At 53.8% G+C, this 21529-nt stretch overlaps 1 protein-coding gene across 13 annotated transcripts in view; it reads right to left on the reverse strand.

The window, feature by feature from the left end:
- Positions 1-21529, reverse strand: part of ANKRD11 (ankyrin repeat domain containing 11) — a 180711-nt gene that overhangs the window by 37467 nt on the left and 121715 nt on the right. Inside the window, exon 1 of one of the 13 annotated variants that reach the window (XM_047846189.1) lies at positions 17566-18224. The exons of the other annotated variants lie outside the window; for them this stretch is intronic. The gene's annotated coding sequence lies outside the window, so the exon portion shown is untranslated. Of the gene's footprint in view, positions 1-17565; positions 18225-21529 lie in introns of those variants that run through there. 13 annotated transcript variants of the gene reach the window in all.

Genomic DNA, 21529 nt, shown 5'->3' on the forward strand with positions numbered 1-21529 from the left:
AACAAAGGCACCGTGCCCACACCGCTGGCTCCAGGAATTTGCCAGTGATCTCGCGGCCGTGTGTCGGAGCTCAAACAGAACATCCGCAGCCAGCTCCCTACCGAGGGGCACACGCAGGCTGGCAGAGGCCATTCGTCCCTGCACCTGTCCATGTCGCACTCCTGGCACACGGCCCACGGCGGCTCCACCTGCTGTCACACCGGCAGGGTCTCTTTGCTGCTTGCCCCGGGACCCTGCACTGTGGGCTTGGAGACACAGTCCGTTCAAGAGAGGTGGCAGGGAAGACATGACAAGAGCCCCGTACACAAGGCCGGCGACGAGGCGTATGCCTTCCCCAAGGTGCGCCCACCATTCAACACGCACACACGGGGCCGTCTCAGTAGACACCTCCATGCGCTCTGCCGCCCCTTCTCAGAGCAGGATCTACCACAATCTGCCAACGTGGACAGGAGACACGACACACGTGACAGAGGCTCCCGCCGAGCCTGGGCCTGACACGGGGGACGTAGCAGACACAGCGGCTATGCCTGCAGTTTAGCAAAAATCCAAGCATTTACCCCGATCTCCTCTTTCCAAGGGACAAGCTGACAGCTAGCAACTGAAGGAAACCGGAAGACATGTTTACCGGCTTTGTGTGCACTGGGGCCGGAACGTGAGGGGACAGGCCACAGCCCATGAAAGTTGGCACAAGGCCTGTGGGGCAAGGGCAGTGGCACAGACACAGGCGACACACCGACACACGGCAGCAGCCAGGGCAGGCCCGCCGGCACCTACCTGAGCGACCTCGGGAAGGAGCGACGCAGCCAGGGCAGGTGCCCAAGGCGCGCGCGCTCACCCACGGGAGGGGGTTCGGAGAGCTCCGCTCGGAGACGCACCGCAGAGCGGCAGATGGCCTCCGGGCGATCCTGGCTTTAGGAGAAGAGGGAAGTTCGAGGAGAGAGAATGAAAGACCCAAAAGGGATCCAAAGGCTGAGTTCTGGAGAACCAATACAAAAAGCCCACCGCCACACAAAGGCAAAGACAGCGCCAAGAAGTAGGAAGGAGAACAAACGGCCTAGGACAGGGCTCTTCAAACGGGAGGCGTGTGACCGAGGGCTGCCGGCACCGACTGTACTGGATTGGACTTCGCCAAGTCCCCAGAAGCGCGCCCACGGGGACGGGGGCTCGGGGGCAGAGCCAAGGCCGCCGGCAAAGGAGCGGGACAGGGACAGGCTAGGTCAGAACTGTGCCTGGCAGCAATGGAGCCACAGTCCAGAGACTCAAACACCCAATTCAGGGTAGGAGCACAGTGAAGCCAGCTTCGAGCTTACAGAACAGCCAAGCTAACCGCCCCTCTACCTTTCTGAGAAGGGGGCAGGAGGTCACACGGGTCACAAGCCACAGCCCTAGGCCAAAGCCAGCCCTCTCCCTGCTCAGGTAAAAACTGAGCGCTAACAATGGGTTTCAGGGGCGCCTGGGGGGCTGAGTCAGTTGCACGTCCACCTGACTCTTGATCTCGGCTCATGTCATGGTCTTGTGGTCATGAGATCGAGCCCTGTGTTGGGCTCTGTGCTGACAGGATGCATTCTCTCTCCCAAAATAAATAAACAACAACAACAACAACAACAAAAGAATGGGTCTCATATTTTTTTTTTTAATTAAAAAAAATTTTTAACGTTTATTTTTTTTTGAGAGAGAAAGACGGAGACAGAGTGTGAGCAGGGTAGGGGCAGAGAGAGGGAGACACAGAATCTGAAGCAGGTTCCAGCTGAGCTGTCAGCACAGAGCCCAACGCGGGGCTCAAACCCACAAATCATGCGATCATGATCCGATCTGAAGTCAGACGCCCAATCGACTGAGCCACCCAGGGGCCCCATCATTTTTTTTTTTTTTTTAAGATTTTATTTTGAAGTAATCTCCTCACCCAATTTGGGGCTCGAACTCACAACCCCAAGATCAAGAGTGACACGCTCCACTGATGGACTCAGGTGCCCCGAGTTTCATATTTTAAACCTTCGGAGACAAAGACATTCAAATTTGTGACAGATGAAAATCGCATGTAATTAGCATGTCCACGTCCATAAATCAAGTTTTATGGGACCGTGGCCGCGCCCAGGATGCGGTCCTGCCCCCCCCCACCCCCCCCCAAGGCGTCCGGTGCGGTGGCCGTGCTGTCTGCAGCCCCTGAGGGAGGCTGTGAGGCCAACACTGCCTTTCCCTTGGAGCTGGCGGGGATTGGGTGCTGCCGCGCCCCAGGAGGAGGCGAGGTCCTCACACAACCGCAGTACAACAGCCACAACTGTCCTTGAGAACGAAACCACAATCGACAACCTTAGTGACAAGACGCCAGCGGGCCTGGGGTGCGGCCCGGCAGAGCCTCTGGGTGGGGCCGCCCATCCGGGGCCTTGCCTGCCATTTCATGGGACACAGGCTTCGCCAGAAAGACTCTCAGACAAACGAAAAAGATAATGCGTATTATTATCAAGAACTGGGTATCTGGCAGTTATCTTCTCAAAAATCAACCACCTGGAGTTACCACTTCAAGGAGAATGAACAGTAGCTGATTTGAGTTTCCAAGCGAAACCTGAGCTTAGGAAAACTGGTATTCACGTCCACGAGCCCAATCCCAGTGTTTAAAGACATTTTAACGAGATTGGTGGTGACTAAAAGGTTACTTTTTAGGGGCGCTTGGGGGGCCCCGTCGGTGAAGCGTCCGACTTCGGCTCAGGTCACGATCTCGCGGTTCGTGGGTTCCAGCCCCGCGTCGGGCTCTGCGCTGATGGCTCGGAGCCTGGAGCCTGCTTCGGATTCTGCGTCTCCCTCTCTCTCTCTGCCCCCTCCCCTGCTTGGCTCAGTCTCTCTCTCTCTCAAAAATAAACAAACATTTAAAAAAACCCAAGAAAAAAATTTTAAGGTTACTCGTTAAACAATGTGTAAGGAGACACGTCAACATTAGGGAGATCTGCATAGCTGAATGAATCAACATTTTCCAAACAATCAATATGGGATATTACAGAATCCCACGAGGGAAGACCCACTAACACAGAACGCAGCCATCATTCAGCAGTGCCAACACCAACCAGGAGGCTTTCCAGATCCTGTGACAAGGTCCCCAGATCGTCCCTTCTCATATGGCCTGTCTGTGAGAGGGTGGATTATTTTCACACTTAAAAAAAATAGCAGGTAGAGAAAACAAATGCCACTATCTTCACCAAATTTTTGTTGATTTTGTTTGCACAACAGTTACCTTTCAGGGAAAATTTGTATGTACTACTTTATTATTTTTCAGTGAGTTAACAATTTTAAATTTTCCTCAGTGATGCTTTCTTTCGCTTTTTGTTTTTTTCTTAATGTTTATTTTTGAGAGAGAGACAGAGACACAGAACACAAGCAGGGGAGGGACAGAGAGAGAGGGGGAGACACAGAATCTGAAGCAGGCTCCAGGCTCCGAGCCGTCAGCACAGAGCCCGACGCGGGGCTGGAACCCACGAACCGCGAGATCGTGACCGAGCCGAAGTTGGAAGCTTTACCGACGGAGCCTCCCCCCCAGGCGCCCCTCAGTTATACTTTTAAACACAACACGTTACTACAATTTGAGAGCTATAACCCACATGGCAAAGCTGTGCGGGTCCTCACTAATCCTAAGTGTTGAGAGGCAACGGCCCAGCAAGTCTGAGAGCCTCTGCAGAATCTCAAGAGCAGAGGACGCTCTGCAGACAACAGACCTGCCCCAGGAGGGAAACCCAAACCACGAGGGACTGACATGCAGCCACAGAACAACTACTGAGCAGAAGCCCAAACTGTCCTAAGAAAGTAAGTGGAAAAGGTCTCTAAAAAAAGAAAGACAGGGGGCGCCTGGGTGGCGCAGTCGGTTAAGAGTCCGACTTCAGCCAGGTCACGATCTCGCGGTCTGTGAGTTCGAGCCCCGCGTCGGGCTCTGGGCTGATGGCTCGGAGCCTGGAGCCTGTTTCCGATTCTGTGTCTCCCTCTCTCTCTGCCCCTCCCCCGTTCATGCTCTGTCTCTCTCTGTCCCAAAAATAAATAAACGTTGAAAAAAAAAAATTTAAAAAAAAAAAAAAAAAAAAGAAAGACAGAACTCCTGCAAAATGTCTTTAAAAACAAAAGGAAAGAACCTCAGATTACATAAATACATATTAATAAACAAAAATAAAGTCAAAGCCAAAAAGCTGGAGAGACAGTGTCAAAGTAGCATCGTGTGGACAAAAGTGTTGGCCAACAAGGCAGAGCTCTGTCCCCTCAGCAGACGCGGACTTATGACCACGGAGGCACCAGAAGGCAGGACAGGAGTGAAAGTCAGCTTTGTCCACCAGTGGCAAGGGACAGCAGGACATCTGCACAGAAAAATGTGACGATTCCCAACTTGCACCATGCACAGAGATCCACTTCTAGACAGGCAATAGGTCCAAGTGTCAAAGGCACAGCCAGGAAGCTGCCGGGCAGAGGCACAGAAGAATCCCATCACAGCTGCTTCCAGGAAAAGAAAGATCTTAAAACCAGAAGCATCAACCATGAAGGTAAGGTCTGAAAATTCTGACACTTTAAAAACTCCTACAAATCACTAACAAAAATGCAAACCATTCAGGACGAAAATGGACACGAGGGGCACCTGGGTGGCTCGGTCGATTAAGTGTCTGATTCCTGATTTCGACTCAGGTCACGATCTCACGGTTCATGGGATCGAGCCCCACCTTGGGCTCTGCACTGACAGGGCGGGGCCTGCTTGGGATTCTCATTCTCTCTCTTTCTCTCTCTCTCCCTTCCTGCCCCGACTGCATGCTCTCTCTAAAAGTAAATTAATTTGTAAAAAATGGACACGAGACTTAAGACACTTCACAAAGAGGAAATCCAAAAGCCCGGGAAGTAGATGAGAAACTGATCAGCTGCTTCGGCAATCCAGAAATTCTGAACAACAATCAGAATACGGCATCGAGTGGCAGTGAAGACGTAAAGCAAAGGAAACGAACGGTTGCCTTCTGGTGGGCGCGTGAACCACGTGACTGCAGTGAGCCTGGACACACACGACGCAAGTGGACACGCGCCACAGTCACGGGCATCAGAGGCCACGCTGGCGCGGAACACGACACAGCAGCGACAACGTACAAATGACCCGAACGAGTCTCACAGATGATGCTGGGAAGAATCCCACTGTGTGTTCACCTAAGTGTCTCACAACAGCAGCCTGCAGGGCTCAGGGACGCGACGCAGGCCCACATACGAAGACCACTCAGAACTGAGGACGTGGTCCCCCTGCGCTGAGGGGCTCGGGGGAGTTTCCACACGTGCGCTTTCTGTGGCGAGTGAACTGCGCGTTTTTACTTTGTGGACGTTGGGTGGCATGCTATACTTCGCAGTAAGTACAAGTTTAAAAAGCTGGCTGTGTTTAAGACGCGGTGTGAGTGCCACCCAGGCCGGACTTTAGACAGAAGGCGGGTGCCCTGACCTCGTTGCAGGGCCACCTCCTTCCCGTGGCCCTGGCCCCCAGGGAGGGCAGTGGAGTCACACGGAGGGCCGGGGGTGGCGCCTCAAAGCTTCCCAGCTTGTGGAAGGCACAGAGCGCAGAGCAGAGAGCAGGGCGGAAACGAACCCTTGACACGCCGCAGGTGCACGCATCTCCAGGGTGGGAGGAGGAGACGGACTGAGAAAACAGGAGGCAAAACACCGTCTTCCCCAGAAGGGCTAAGACACAGACTGACCATGATGGAAGAGGAGAATGACGTGGGCACGACAACCACGGAGCAAATAACGGCAGCGGGGAGGAGGTCTGAGACACCCCCTGAGGCTGATCTGTGTGGACTGAAAGTGACGGAGGTGACCAAGGGAGAAGAGACACAAATGGAGAGAACGAGGAGGAGGAGGACGGGGCGCACTTGCACACCTCTGCTGGGGGCGCACACGAGGGTGGCTCTCCGGGACGGGGCTGGGCTCGCCCTGCAGCGACAAGCACACATCGCCCGACAAGCCAGACATCCCACAGGCAAGGCCAGCAAACGGTGGCCTGGGAGATTCGTGGCAGGGAGGGCAGGTCCCGGAACACGGAGCCCACCTGCCAGGAGCCTATCTCTGCCCTAGCGGGACAGAAGGGGGCAGGTCTAGGACTCTGAGGTGACTTCCACAGTCCTGTCAGGTGGGGACAGCTGTGTCTGTGTTGATAATAGATGCAGAATATGCGAGGCTGGCTCAAACTGTGAAAATCCCCCAAATCAACAGACTAAAGCAGAAAACCATACAATCATTACTACTAATACAGAAAAAGTTGTGTTTTTGGGTTTTTTTTTTTTTTTTTTTTTTTTAGTTTATCATTATTTTGAAAGAGAGAGAGAGAGCGCATGAGAGCGCAGGGGAGGGGCGGAGAGAGAGAATCCCAAGCAGGCTCCACACTGTCAGCACAGAGCTTGATGCAGGGCTCGAACTCAAGAACCGTGAGATCATGACCTGAGCTGAAATCGAAAGTCGGACACTTAACCAACTGAGCCCCCCAGGCGCCCCTACAGAAAAAGTATCTAACACAATTCAGTGCTCCTGAGAAAACCCCTCAGCACAAGAAGAGACAGGGAAAGACCTTCAATGTGAAAGCAAGCACCCACAACAGCTCCCAGCTACCATCATTCGTGTGAAAAACGGAATGCTTGCTCCCCAAAATCAGGAACAAGGCAAGGATGTCCCCCACCCGCCCACCCACCCACCGCTGCTTTTGGACATCATACTGGAAGTAAGAGCCAGTGCAGTAAGGCAAGAAAAAGAAATTAAAAACATACAAATTGGAAAAGAAGAAATAAAACGTTCTGCTTGACAATGACATGATTGTCTATCTAGAAAACTGCAAGGAATCTCCAAAAATCCCTAGAAATAATGAGTTCAGCAAAGTTGCAGAACACCAGATCAACACACAGATATCCTGTACTCAGCTGAGGCTTGAACACAGATTTCTTCACAAGTAAATACAGTACGTTGCTATACACACATTTTATCTTCTTTCTGACTTTCTTAATAACACTTTCTCCACCTTACTTCATTGTAGAAATAGATAATATGTGTAACGTGCAAAGCATGTGTTCGTCCCCTGGTCATGTTGCTGGTAAGGCTTCAGGTGGACAGTCAGCTAAGTCGTCAAGCTCTGAAGGAGTCGGGAGTTGCACGCGGGTGTTGGTGTCCACGACACCCACACTGTTCAAGAGTCAGCTGTACTTCCCACAAAGCAGCAGCGAGTATGCAGAAACACAGCGCCACCCAAAACTGCTCTAAATAAGAATGAAATACTTAGGTGTCAGTGTGAAAAAGAAAAACTATAAAAACCTGTGAAATTGTTAGGGGAAAATAAACACAGGAGAAAATCTCTGAGACCTGGGGCTACGCAGAAAGTTCTTGCTTTTATTTTTTTAAGATTTTACTTTTTTAAGTAATCTCTACACCCAACATGGAGCTCAAACCTACAAGTTCGAGATCAAGCGTCCCACGCTCAGTCAGCCGAGCCAGCCGGGCACCCTGAGGCAAAATGTTTTTAGACAGGACCCCAAAAGCGCCCGTCCACAGAAGGAAAATGATAAACTATACAATATTAAAGCCTCGGTTCCCAGGTGAAAGATAAGCCGCCAATGTGCGAATCACCAAAGAGCTTATTAATAAACCACAATACAAACAGCAGCAAGCAGCAAACAATCCAACTGGAAAACGGACAAAGGACAGAAGACGCATTTTGCCAAAGAAGAGCCTGGAATGCCGCAAGGGGGCTTTGCAGCCGTGTGCAGATGGGAAGTCACCTACCAGGGTGTTTCCAGAACATTCTTCGGAAAACGACATGACACAGAAGTGTGAATATCAGGGGTTATCACACACACATACCATCTCATGAAGGACGTTACTCTGTAAACACGTGCCTGGGGTGTGTGGAGGGCAGGGACGCACGCTGTTTTTCTCACAACAGGAAGCTGTCAGGACATTTCAGAAACACTGGCCCAGCTGGTTAAGAACCCTGGGTCTGTGGTCAGATACGTCTAAATTTCTCAACGTATAAAATAAAGAAATAAAACCTCCTATTAAGAGCCTAGGACCACGTCTGACTGGCCCAGCGCTCACTCAACGCTCCTCAACGAGCTGCCTCTCAGGCTGGGGACGGAGGAGGCCCGGGTGTGCTGCTAATGCTGTCCCCAGAGCCGGGGTGCGCACCTCCATCCCTCTCCGACGCCTCACTCCTCCCTTGTCACTGCCACGCTGCCCCCGACAGTGAGGTCCTGGCTCTTCTGACCACAGGCTGGCAGAGAAGCCACGACGGGTGCAGGGTGATGGCAAGACACCAGCCGGGCCAGGCGCTAAGCAGGCTGTGGGGTCCTCAGAGAGGTGGCCGGGCGGGCTGGCTGGGACCTGGCCCGGGAACCAGGAGTGTGGGCGCAGGCTCGGCCCACAGTCCACGGCAGGTGGATGTGACCCAGGCGCCCGTCTAGACGCACACCCCAAGCGACGTGGGTGCAGAGGCCACCAAAGCCACATCCGACTGTCAGTGCACACTGACGTGTACAAACCCTGCAAACAGCCCAGATGTCCCCCAATAGAGAACAGATGGACCATGGGAGTGCCAAGATGCTTAGCGCACCGTGGATGAGGTTCCTGGAGGCTGCAAGTCAGTACGGAAATTATGCGGGGAGGGGACAACCGTCCTCACTTGGGGGGGGGTCACACAGGCACACAGAGGACAGGCACCGTCTCCAGCACCGCTGTTGGCACGGGGAGCCTCTGAGCCTCTGCCGGCCCCGGGCTCCAACGACTCGGGCTCCCCCTCGAGGCCCTGCCTCCAGTCCTCCCCCCGCCCCCTCCCGCCACACCACCTCCCAGAGGCAGAGCAGCAGTGACATGGCCTTGGCTCGCAGCCCGCCTGGAAGTCCCCTCGCACACGGGCCCCTCTGCAGGCCCAAGTCCCCTGTTGTGACACGTCTGATTTCTCATCTCACCAAAGGGCGTTCCCGAGTCTCCCCGGGCCTCCCTCCAGAGAGGAGCTGCCGTGCTCCTGCACTGCTGTGAACACAGCCGTGGGGGGGGGCTTCCGGCTTCCACCTGCCCGATGACACTCTCAGGCAGATCTTTATCAGAATTGCTAAATTACGTGATGGCTCACAGCACAGGAAACCCAACGCGATAACCACACAGAACAGCACGCAGCACACGCCCCTCCGGGCCCCCGTGTGGAAGACGCCAGCCCCCGCCTCTGTAACGCTGGTGGGACCTGGAACACTCCCGAGACGAGGGGACCCTCGGAGAACGGGGAGGGAAGCCAGCCGCTGAAGCAGGTCCCTCTGGGAGGCACGCAGTCTCGGCCTCCAGCCACTCCGCACGGCTCTCGGCACGGCCACACAGCCCCCAGGACTCTGCCTACACGGCCGGCAGTTTTCACGGAAACCTCGAGAGAGAAAAAGGGACTCGAGAGAGAAAGGGACTCGTCCTGTGGGAACTGAGTGCGAACACAGTGGCCTCTGGGGGTGAAGATGCTGTCTGCTCACGTGAGGCGTCACCAGGAGGACACGCAACTAAGTATCACCCAGTGTTCGTCCGCCAATTCTTCCTTCTCTTATAGATTTTAAGTCATCTCTACAGCCGGGGCGGGGGCGGGGGGGGGGGGGGGGGCGCAGACTCGTGATCCCAAGATCAAGAGTCGGACGCTTCACTGACTGAGCCAGCCGGGAGCCCCCAGGATTCTCAGATTCTGCTGCACGAGACAGCCCGTCCCAGGCAACCCCAACAACAGAGGTAACGCGTGTCTCCTCCCTCAGCCTCAGCTGGGGGTGCAGACAGACACTGGCAGCTGTGAGCAGTGGGCATTCTGGGAACCCTGGGACTCCGAGCAGCGTCGGGTCTCACAGCCCCGTGCCCCCTGACGTGCCATCCCATCCACGTCAACCCCCCCCCCCCATTTCCAAGCCCACATTCCTACACCAGACCGCGGCAGAGACGGGCAGGCAGTCGTCCACACGACCGTGCCAAGTGGTCTTCAGAAAGGCTGCCGCGAGCACGTCCTCACCAGGAGCATGCGGGGTGCCCGGTGCCCACCGTTGCCAATACCATTTAAAAAAACAAGAAGGGGGCGCCTGGGTGGCTCAGTTGGTTGAGTGTCTGACTTCGGCTCAAGTCATGATCTCGCTGTTTGCGAGTTCAAGCCCCGCGTCAGGCTCTGGGCTGACGGCTCGGAGCCTGGAGCCTGCTTCAGATTCTGTGTCTCCCTCTCTCTCTGCCCCTCCCCTGACTTCGGCTCAGGTCATGATCTCACAGTCTCTGGGTTCAAGCCCCGCGTCAGGCTCTGTGCTGACAGCTGGGAGCCTGGAACCTGCTTTGGATTCTGTGTCTCCCTCTCTCTCTGCCCCTCTCCTGCTCATGCTCTGTCTCTCTCTCTCTCAAAGATGAATAAACATTTTTTTTAAAAATCTTTTTTTAATAAAAAAACAAAACGATGGTGAACATCAGCCTACTGGGCTCGTGCTGGCACCTGTGGCTGCCTGTCCCTGAGCGTCCCTTCCCACGTGACCACCTGTGCCCTCAGTCGCTCATCCGCTCTGCACGTACTGACCGCGCTGCCCCGTGTGCAGGCCTGGGGACTGCAGCGGGCATGTGCTTCTCCGTCACAGAGGGTCTCAGGAAAACAGCTGGCTCACAGCGCGCCTAGCAGGGTGGCTTAGTCAGGAGAGGGCGACCCGGGACACAAGGAACAGAACACTGGCCACACAGGTGAACACGAATCCTTGCAGCTGACGGAATGGCCTTGCCGTCGTCCCTGTGACTTCAGCCCAGTGGTGTGAGCCTGGACGTGTGCCAGACCCTGCCCGGGGACTGGACGTGCGGGGCGCACCTGCTGAGCGCGGAGACCTGCCTTCCCAAGCTCAGGCGGCACACGCTGAACGCAGCCATCGGAGTGACCTCATGGCGCAACGGTGTCACCACAGGACGCCGAGGCCCGTCTGGCTGCCAGGGCACACCACGCGGGTGACGCCCTCACTGCAGCCCTTGCAATGACACGCCTCTCCCCTGCAGCCCTTCGTGTCCATCTGTCCGTGCCGAGCACCACAGAAGCCACTCACCCTGTCCACGTGCTGTGGCCTTCCCTCAGTGCCACACGGTGACGTTCCCCAGGACGAAACCCGAACCAGGACGGCCACCTGCTAACGGAGGGCACTGACCGGGGCTGACTCGCTTGCTACCAGACCGCAGCCTCAGTCTGAAAAGGACCCGCTGGGTCAGAAATTCTGTATCTGTGATGCTCCAGTTTTCCAAAGCAGGAGATCTGCTGCAGAAAAAAGGCTACAAAAACCCCTATCGTCTCTGCTTTCCTACATCAGATAATTGGCCAGGTTAAACAATAACTTCCCTCCTTTAACTGCAAGGACCGCCAAGTGGATGCTTGGAGCAAAACAAGCCTAATTAGTAACAACTGAACCTTCCAGAAATAAACCCATAAAGAAGCCACCTCCTTTCCCCTCGAAGTCGCTGACAGCCGGTCTCCCCAGACTCGGGAACATACAACAGGAAGGCATGCAGCGTCCACTGGCTTCCGGGGTCTCTGCTCTGACCTGGACCAGAAGGACGCTCTGTGGGAGCAGAGAACCAAACCGACTCCGTGTGAAGGCCTGTGCATGGTGGCCGAAAGCAAGCACGGCCGCTCCTTGTTCCCGCGGCCGGAAGAGGACGCCCCCGAGCTCGCCTCTGCGGAGCCAGGAGATGTGGGCTCCCTCGGCCGAAACTTGGGCCCGCATCCAGGGCGCAGAGGACCCGGCCCCGCCGCTCCCGTCTGCGGCCAGTGTGGGGACAGGGTGGAGACAGGGCAGGGACCGTGGCGTGCGGTGTGCCCAGCTCCCCACCGCGTTCCTTGGGGAGCGCTGCCTGCGTGCAGCCGGGCCCTCGGGGCCTTTGCTGGGGCTCTGGTGCCTTCGGCCCGGATGTGGGGAGTGCACCTCCAGCGGCGGCCTGACGGGCCAAAAATCTTGGTTGCTCCAGGACACCTCCCCCCGCACTTAACAAAACCAAATAAAAAGCTCTGGTTGAGAGGCACCAGGCTTGCTCAGTCGGTAGAATGTGCAGCTCTTAACCTCAGGGTCATGAGTTCAAGCTCCACGTCAGGCGTAGAGCCCACTTAAAGAATAAATAAAACTCGGGGCGCCTGGGTGGCTCAGTCGGTTGAGCGTCTGACTCTCAGTTTCAGCTCAGATCATGATCTCGTATTTCGGGAGTTCGAGCCCCACATCAGGCTCTAAGCTGACAGCACGGAGCCTGCTTGGGTTTCTCTCTCCCTCTCTCTCTGCCCTTCCCCCTCCCCCGCTTGTGCTGTCTCTGTGTCTCTGAAAATAAGTAAGTAAACTTAAAAAAAAATTAAAAATAAATAAAATAAATAAATAATAAAATAAATAAATAAAAACATTGGGGTGGGGTGGGGTGGGGTGGGGTGGGGCGGGTGGGGGGTAGCTTCTGGATGTGAATGCGAACTGCCCAGAGAAATAAAGTGTTTTTTTCCCTTATTAAATAAAGGGCATTAGCTGAGAGGCTATGTTTAAAGTACATTTACCCAAATGTCCTACTTTCTGTAGAGGGAACGGACCAGCTACACGCCTGAAAGCCTGTTCGCAAACAAGACAAACAGCCATCACAAGGTGAATGGATAGGGAGGCGCGGGGACCACCCCACGGGAGACAACGCGGCGGTTAAGGGTGAACTGACGCACGCCCCCATGGGGATGGCGTACACAGAGCGCGTGCGGAGGGAACGCATCCAGACAGAGCCGCGTACAGTGGAATCCCGTGTAGACGGAGGCCCAGAAGAGGCAACCCCTGGCCCCAGCAACGCAAACTCAACACCAAGGGGGCACCGGCTGCATCAGGGCCCGTGGCACTTACGGGGCAACGGGGCCGCACAGGGCACACGTTCACACTCATGCCTGTGCTTACTCATGTCTACATCACACCTACATTTAAAAGGAGAAAAAAGTGGGGTGCCTGGGTGGCGATTTCAGCTCAGGTCACGATCACACAGTTCCTGAGTTCAAGCCCTGCATCGGGCTCTGTGCTGACAGCATGGAGCCTGCTTGGGATTCTCGTGTGTTCGTTCTCTCTCTCTCTCTCTCTCTCCGTCTCTTTCTGTCTCTCCCCCAACCCATGCCCTCCCCACAGCGTGCATGCCCCCCCTTTCTCTCTCTTAAAATAAACTTTGAAAGAAAAGAGAGAGAAAAGAAAAAATGCACGCTTAGCTCAAGAAAGCATCAGTAGTGTGGTGAGTTACAGTGCCCATCCCAAAAAACATATCCACGCAGAACTTATATAAATGTGACCTTACTTAAAAAAGGGTCTGTGCACATGTAACTAAACTAAGGACTCGAGAGGAGACCGTGCTGTATTGTGTGGTCAGACCCTAAACCCAACAACCAGTCCCTAGAAGAGAAGGGAGAGGGACATTAGGGAAGGGGGCCACGTGAAGATGGGGTGCCAGGGAGGCCAGGGCGGGCTCTGCCTGGAAGTCTGTGGGCGACGCGGCCCTGCCAGCCCCTCCATTCAGGTGTCACAGGCATATGTGCCTGTGAAGAGGCCCCAAGGGACCAACGCAACATCTGTGATGATAAATGGCCCGTCCCCCGTGTTCCCAGGCCCTGGTGGCCCGGCCGACGTGGTACGCAGCACATACTGCAGGCCAGCAGACACTGCACTTAGCTTCCTGTCCTACTCAGGGGGACCCTCAGACCACCGGGGCTGAGGCGCCACCCCAGCTTCTGGGATGGCCGCCACCCAGTGGAGGGGACTCGGCTTTGGATCCCTGGCTGCTTCCCTTCCCTGTGTCTACGACTCTGAACGGGATTCTTCCATGGCAAGGAGTGTTCACCACAGAAAGTGGGGTTTCTTTATTAAAAACTAACAAAGAGAGTCTGCTGAGCCCAAAGCATGTGGCTGGTGGCCACTTGCTGTGTGCCCACAGGGGAAGGAAGGCTGGGGGAGACCCAGACATGGCTCACACGCGAGGACCCTCATGCTCCGTGTCCAGGCAGTCCTCCCTCCAGAGCGAGCAAGCCCGGGAGCTGGCCACACGTGGGAACGGGTCTACAAGGACCTAGATGGCCTCCTTGAGGCCGCCTCTTAGGGTGCAAAGTCTGAAAAAGTGACTATCTGACCGTGTAAGAAAAAGCCTGCCAGCCCCGTGCTGGACGAAGGCACCACGCAGGACCCAGTCAAGGGCAGGGGACAGCCGTGGTTACGAAGAGAATACCAGTTTCCACAAAATAACTCTCAGACCTACTGAAATACAAAGGTACAGAGGAAAGGCCGGAAGAGAAACACAGGTTACAAAATCGTATGCCCACAGGGGTGGTGAAAACAGAACATGTAACATAAAAGAGAATTTCCCCATGAATCGAGAACCCAGAAACTATTGACACTGGCCATCTGAGCAGGAGGGCTACATTTTCCAACGTTTTGCCTATCTGTATTTTCTAGTTTTCTACCATGCACACATACTGCTTCTAAAATCTGACCACAGAAAAAGACAGATTGAATTTAATAATAAATACCTTAATTAGTAATATCTTATCCAAGTAAGATTTTTTTATCTTACGAATCGTTTTACCTTCATGATCTGGACAAAGCCCTATGAGTTTTGTCACAGGACGTACATGTCAAGGATGAAAGGCTGGAAACCCATCTAGTGGGAAGGAGGGGAACCTGGAGCCCACAGCTCTGCAGACACGCCCTCCAGTGCCGCCTGCCCGGAGTTCCCGTAGTCCACAAGCATAATGAAAGGGAAGTTTTGCTGTTAGGTAATAAAAACCATCTAATACAACAGCCTTGGACACTGGCAATCCCTCCTGGACACAAACAAAGGAGTAGGACGTGGCCAAGCCGGCTTTAAGGCTTGCATCCACCGATTCAAAGAACAAAACAAAACAAAACAAAAGCTGTGCCCTGGGTGAGGTGGCCAGCACAGCACACAGAGGTCAAGCCACAGCCCAAGTCCACAGCCCTACTCTGCACCCCATGTGAGCTGCATTTACAGAATGTACAAGGTGAAAACAGTTACTTTTCAAACGATCCCAGGAATTTGGAGCACCCCTAAATCTGTTCAAGAGGAGTTATTGTATTTCGTGATTTCCTCATTAGAAATATTTTCTATCCTCATCATTTTATAATAAAGTAACAACAGCTATGATTTTCACTGAAATGTTTCAAGTATGCATAAAAGTATGAGAAACAATGCAACAAACACTTATGTATTCACCATCTGTTCACTTTGCCATATTTGCTTTGGAATTTTTTTCTTCTTAGAGAGAGAGTGAGGGAGGGGGAAAGGGAGGGGAGAGGGGTGAGGGGTGAGGAGGGAGAGAGAGAGAGAGAGAGAGAGACAGGGAGAGGAAGAGGGGGGTGAGAGGGAGAGAGACAGAGACAGAGAGAGACAGAGAGAGGGAGGGAGAGAGAATGAATGCCAAGCAGGCTCCACACTGTCCGTGCAGAGCCTGACTTGGGGCTCGATCCCACGAACTGTGAGATCATGACCTAAGCCAAAATCAAGAGTCAGACACTCAACCAACTGAGCCACCCAGGTGCCCCACATTTTTTTCTTTTTTTTTTTTTTTTTTTTTAATGTTTATGTTTTGAGAGAGGGAGAGAGAGAAAGAGCATCAGCGGGGGAGGGTCAGAGAGAGGGAGACACAGAATCCGAAGCAGCTCGAGGCTCCGAGCTGTCGGCACAGAGCCCAACACGGAGCGTGAACTCACAAAGCGTGAGATCGTGACCTGAGCTGAAGTCGGACCCTCAACCGACTGAGCCGCCCAGGGGCCCCTGAAGATTTTGGGTTCTGATGCCAATCTGACTTTGGCGCTCACCGTGTGCGCCCATGGCTTCGCACTTACCTTACGTGTAAGCCTGTAAACACAGTACGTGGTGTCTTCACAGGAAACACTGCGCAGACCCTCATGCCCCATCCCCTCCCGAGTACGCTTGTGCCATCTGTCTGCGCTCCTGTCGCCCGCGCACGACTGCGCTCCTCCCTGGGGGCGTCTGGCCCCTCTGGGAAACACGGGTCTCTGCTGACTGGTGCTGGTGTCTCCCTGCTCCTCGTGCTACAAACACCCCACAGTGAGCACTGTCGGCACGGCTCTTTCCGCAGCTAAGAGTCCCTTTAAAATTTACAGCCAGAAACGGAGTTACAAGAAACTGAGTGTAAATGCTTTTAAGAATCTGATCGAACTTGACACTACACAGCCATTCACGAACATGCCCTCTTCTATGCTGTAAACTCATCACGAAATTCGGCTGCGAGAGGGGAAGGGTGCTGTGCACATAAGAGACTCCTGAGGAACAAGGTCAGGTTCCACAAGAAGTCAACAATCAGTGCTCAAAGAGTCAGGTGGGAGCCCGAGACTCGCCCTGGGCAAAGCAGCACACAGCGAAAGGACAGGAGTTGAAAGCCCCACGGCCCGGATAGTTCTGAAACCCAGAAATCACCCGAGCAAACTGCGATTCGTGAGTGTTCCTCAGGAAGGAAGGAGCTACAGCTTTTGCCCAATTCTTAGAGAGTCCAGGCCCCAAAAAGGTTTTGACGGTGGTTTCTTCTTTCCACACAACGCGGCACGTGTGAACGCCCCAACAAAGCACTGGAGAGACACTTTACTTTCCAAATCCAACTTCCGAATCAACTAAAAACTCACTGACAAACCCAGAGGAACGCCATTATATTATAAATGACCAGATTTTTATTTTTTTTTACGTTTATTTATTTTTGAGAGAGACAGAGACAGAGCAAGAGCAGGGGAGGGGCAGAGAGGGAGACACAGAATCGGAAGGAGGCTCCAGGCTCCGAGCTGTCAGCACAGAGCCCGACACCGGGCTCGAACTCAGAGGCATGAGATCACGACCTGAGCCGAAGTCGGCAGCTCAACCCACTGAGCCCCTCAGGCTCTTTAACCCAGAAAAAACCATATCATAACCGAAGTCATGACTCACACTGTTCATATGCAGTACTGTTAAAATTTTTTAAAACTGAGATTTCCACTGAGAAAAATTCCAAAGCCCAAGTTCACAGTCCTGTGTCAAGGGGAAGAAGGATGTGAAACCACCTGCGGATCTGAAGGTTGGCTGTGCTGTGGAATGCAGACAAGACCGGAAAACAAGGCTGTCCTGTCTCTCTCCACAGTGAACACGTCTCGGGACTCCTCTGTGTAAGTCAGCAGGTAGAGTGATCGCGCACTCAAGCTAAAAGGGCGCAGACAACACACAGCGGACAGGGCGGCCTACCAACTTCGCGGGCACGCCAGCAAGGCTCTTGTGTGCACAGACCCCACCAAGCGTCCCCACCTTCCGGAAAGACTGTGTGGGTGAGACCGAGGCACGTCACCTTAGCAACAGCTCCAAACATACGTGCACCCAACACCGGCTGCTTTCTGAAAGCTGTAAACAGAGGACAATGGCATCAAAGTTCCAGATTACGGCAAGGACCATCCACCCCCTGCCCTCTCTACCCTCCCCCAGCCTTTCATCCCACTGAGAACACTGAGTGATTCCGCGTGTGCAGAGGTGCTTTTAATCCCCAAGGATGTGGAACACTGCATAATTACGTACCCACCGGAGGCACCTTTGTGCACAGACACACAGTGGCCACGGGACGGCAGTCTGTGGCAAAGGACACAGCTTTGGGCCCGGAGCAGCTATAGCCCTGGCAGGGATTTCTGGGCCTGGCTGACCCAGGTCGCTGGAGGGCCTCCTCCCCACAGGCCGAAGGTTCCAAGGTTCTTGTGACAAAGCAGGAAGCCACAACAAAACAGGAGAAAGGTGCGGCAGGCCTCCAGCCTCGGGAAATCAGGGAGAGTTTCCTGGTAAAGTCCAAGGTATGGGCCTCTGAACCCATTTCCATCTTTGGAAAACACAGTCCGTTTCCTCTCAGGGGAAGAAAACTTAGTAAGTACTCCCCGGAGATCTGAAGACTGTGGAACTCAACCATTCGGTCTAGGATAAACCGTGGCATAAACAGGTGTGCCCGGGACCAGGCCTGAACACGGCCCGGCGGGAGTGACACGCCAAGAGTGAGGCGGGGCCGGACGCGGGAGAAACTGGCTTGGTTTCAAGCCAACTTGGTTCTGATCATATAAATTTCCACCATCTCCGTCCGTCTTCCTCCAGCTTCTGATGTGCTGGGGAATGATCTGCTTTCTCCTTATTCCCTTCCTACCATATTCTTCAAGCAGCAGACAGAAAAGGAGGCGAATAAATCCACATGCACGGACTGACATCTTTAAGAGAAAAAAACAAACCTGGTATTTCACGCCGTGAACCCTGCTGTGGGCCGTACAGATACGCTTCTCCGTACGGGCGCCGTTGAAGCTCAACTCTCAATATCCCACGGAAACGCAACTGCGTGATCAAACGGAGATGTGAAAGTGTCCTGAGAATAATCCCTCTTCTGTCCACTGAGGACTGAAGACAAGTCCACGTCTTTCTGCACAGGTACTGACCCCCACGCGGCAAAGGGGTGGAAGAAAGGAAGGAGGTGAAGGCAGGGAGGGCCTGCATCACGTGTCCTGAGAAAGGCGCCACGGGTGTGCTCTAGGACGCTGACCTCAGGACGCAGACACCGCGTGAGACTGAGCACTCATGTTCGTGGGCAGCTAAGTGCATTTTGCTGAAGCAACGTCCAAGTTCCTAAGCGGACAGAAACCAACACCCATGAACTCCAACACTGTTTTACAGGCCCCGCTATTCAAATGCATCTGTGGCAAATTCTTTCAAAGTAAAAACAACTCAGATTTGTCTTTCTAGGTGACCGTGCCCCTGTGTGTAGGCTGGGGGGAGGGGGCAGTGGGGGAGACCCTGGCAGTGGAGGGACACCCGTGAGAAAACGCAGAGAAGCCGGCCAGCTGCGGCCCGAGGAAGAGTACTGCAGGGGCCTATGTGGTCCCCTCCCAGAGAAAACGGACAGAGAATCTCGTTCCCGAAGACCCGCTGTTCTGCCTCTTGGAGAGCTCCTCGAGCTCTGGGAAAGGAGCCCCGTGCTGCGAAGCGTCTCCCCACTCCTCCTCGCCCTCTCTGCCGGGTTCCCTGTCCAACGTGCTTCGTGCTCCTCTGCTGGCTGCTGGCAACAGGAGGCCGCGTTCCGTGTTCCAAAGACCGGGGCGAGCTGGTGGCATGGAGGGAACGGAGGCCCTGGACGCTGCCGGCCGGGGAGAGCGCAGGCGCCTCACCATCCACTGCTCGGTGGCTCGAGGCCACCTGTCTCAGCCTCCTTGCCGGTCCGCCGGAAGGCTGGGGAGCACGGATGAGTGCTCCCCACTCTGGCAGCTGTACCGGGTGACGGTGCCCCCCTTCAATCCGTGTCTGGGATTTAACGATCCATTTCAAATTACATCTGCACAGCACTTTACTTTCAAACGTTATTTTATTTAGAGCCCCTAAGTAGTTTCAGTTGAACAGATGGCATTATTTCCACTTTACAAACAAGACAGGAGCTGAGGCGATCTGAGACACACTGTCACGGGGAGTGCCCGGCAGACAGGACCCCCGACTGGGGACCCTCTCTTGCGGCCACAGGCCGGCTGGGGGTGAACGAGCTCCCAGGGAAAGACAGACAGATCTCATCCCCTTGGGGACAAAAAAAAAAAATCATTCCGTCTTTCACAATTACCCATGAATCAAGGAGTCTCACCTTCCACTGTGTACAAGCTGCCTCGGTCCTGAAGAAAACCCTGGGTGTTTCTCGGCAAACGGGCCTACGGAGGCTCAACGAGACCTAAGGATAAGCAGGGCCAGGCCGGCCTGCTCGCCTGGGGAAGCTGGCAGGGGCCGCCACACAGGCAGAGTTCCCAAGTGTCAGGGTTAAAAATGAGGACAGGGAAGATGACTCTGGGAGCAGCATCCCTCATCAGTAACAAATGAAAAGACAACGATGGGATGGACGAGGTAGGAAGTTGAACAACTTGAGAATTTTTGTCTTCACCTTGAAGTAAACACCAAATCGCATTTTCTCTGGTTTTGCTATAAGACTTCTCGTGGAAAATACCACTGAAAAGAGACAGTGAGAACAAGTGAAAGTCAGAGGAAAAACCACACACACACACACACACACACACACACCCCATAATCCAAGCTAGAGTGACCAGGAACATGAAGCCTGGCCCCGGGCAGCCTGCCAGGTGACCACACACACTGACAAGCTACTTGAAGCGAACACAGGTGTCAGCACCAGGGCATAGAACCCTGTCAAGGTGACCACGAAATGAAGGTGTATAATGGCCACATTTGTGGAGGAGGAAAAAATGAATAGGAAAAAAATCCAAAGACAAAAAAAAAAAAAAAAAAGAGAGAGAGAGAGAGGGAGAAACACAAGTGAAAACAAACAGAAAGCCCAGTACAGTTTGACACATGTTCACTGAGTCTGAAAGTAACAGGGCGAGGAAATCCAGTCAGGAGACAAAGTCCATCAGATGGGAACAGGAAAGCTGAGAATCAGCGAAGGAAATCTAACACAAAAATCTGGAAAGATTCCAAGAGGAGAGAAGAGATGAACCACGCAAATACTGAGCAGGGCAGAGGCTGCTGCCTTAGCACGGGCACAGGCTTGGGGCCAACGCACAGCCCAGGAGGCAAAGTCACGGAAACACGGCCAGAGGCCCCTTTCACAAGGAGAGGGTTCCAAACCCGTGCTCACGTGAAAAGCCTCCCCGGAAAGAGCAGGAGCTGACAGGGAAAATGGAGCTGGCACTACCAGAGGACAGGAGACGACCCCCCACCAAAAGTCAGAGTACACAAGATTCGTACACAGCAGTGAGCACACACAACACGTTCCACCAACTCCCGTCAAGGACACAACAGACGGTCATGAGCACTGACCAGGCGCAGACCCACAGAGCACGTCGAAACCCTCTGAAAGGATCACTTCTTGCCCCTCAGTGCAACTTAAGACACGGGAAGGCAGGACCAGGAAACACCTTAACTCTGAGAATTAAGAAATGTGCTTCTAAGGACAAGGACCAAGGACAAACTCAGAGGAGTGGTGATTAAAAATCTTCAAAACAAGGAACGACATAACGCTACACAGTAAATTTGGAAATCCAGGTAAAGTAGCTCTCAGAGGAAAATATACTAATTTCCAGAAGGCATCCCCAAAGAGGTTTTAAAAATCAGAATAGGGGCGCCTGGGTGGCTCAGTTAGTTCACGAGTTCGAGCCCCACGTCGGGCTCTGTGCTGACAGCTCGGAGCCTGGAGCCTGCTTCGGATTCCACGTCTCCTCCTCTCCGCCCCTCCCCTGCTCACACTTGCTCTCTCTTTCTCTCTCAAAAAAATAAATAAACGTTAAAAAAAATTCTTTTTATATCACAATGGGCAGGGGGGGCACCTGGATGGCTCAGTTGGTTAAGCGTCCAACTTCGACTTGGGTCATGATCTCACAGTTTGGAAGTTTGAGCCCCACGTCGGGCTCTGAGCTGACAGCACACAGAGCCTGGCTGGGATTCTCTTTCTCCCTCTCTCTCTCTGCTTCACCCCCACCCCACTTGTGCTCTCCCCCCCCTCAAAATAAATAAATATAAAAAA

This window comes from Prionailurus viverrinus, unplaced genomic scaffold (genome assembly GCF_022837055.1).
Source record: "Prionailurus viverrinus isolate Anna unplaced genomic scaffold, UM_Priviv_1.0 scaffold_38, whole genome shotgun sequence".
Classification (NCBI taxonomy): domain Eukaryota; kingdom Metazoa; phylum Chordata; class Mammalia; order Carnivora; family Felidae; genus Prionailurus; species Prionailurus viverrinus.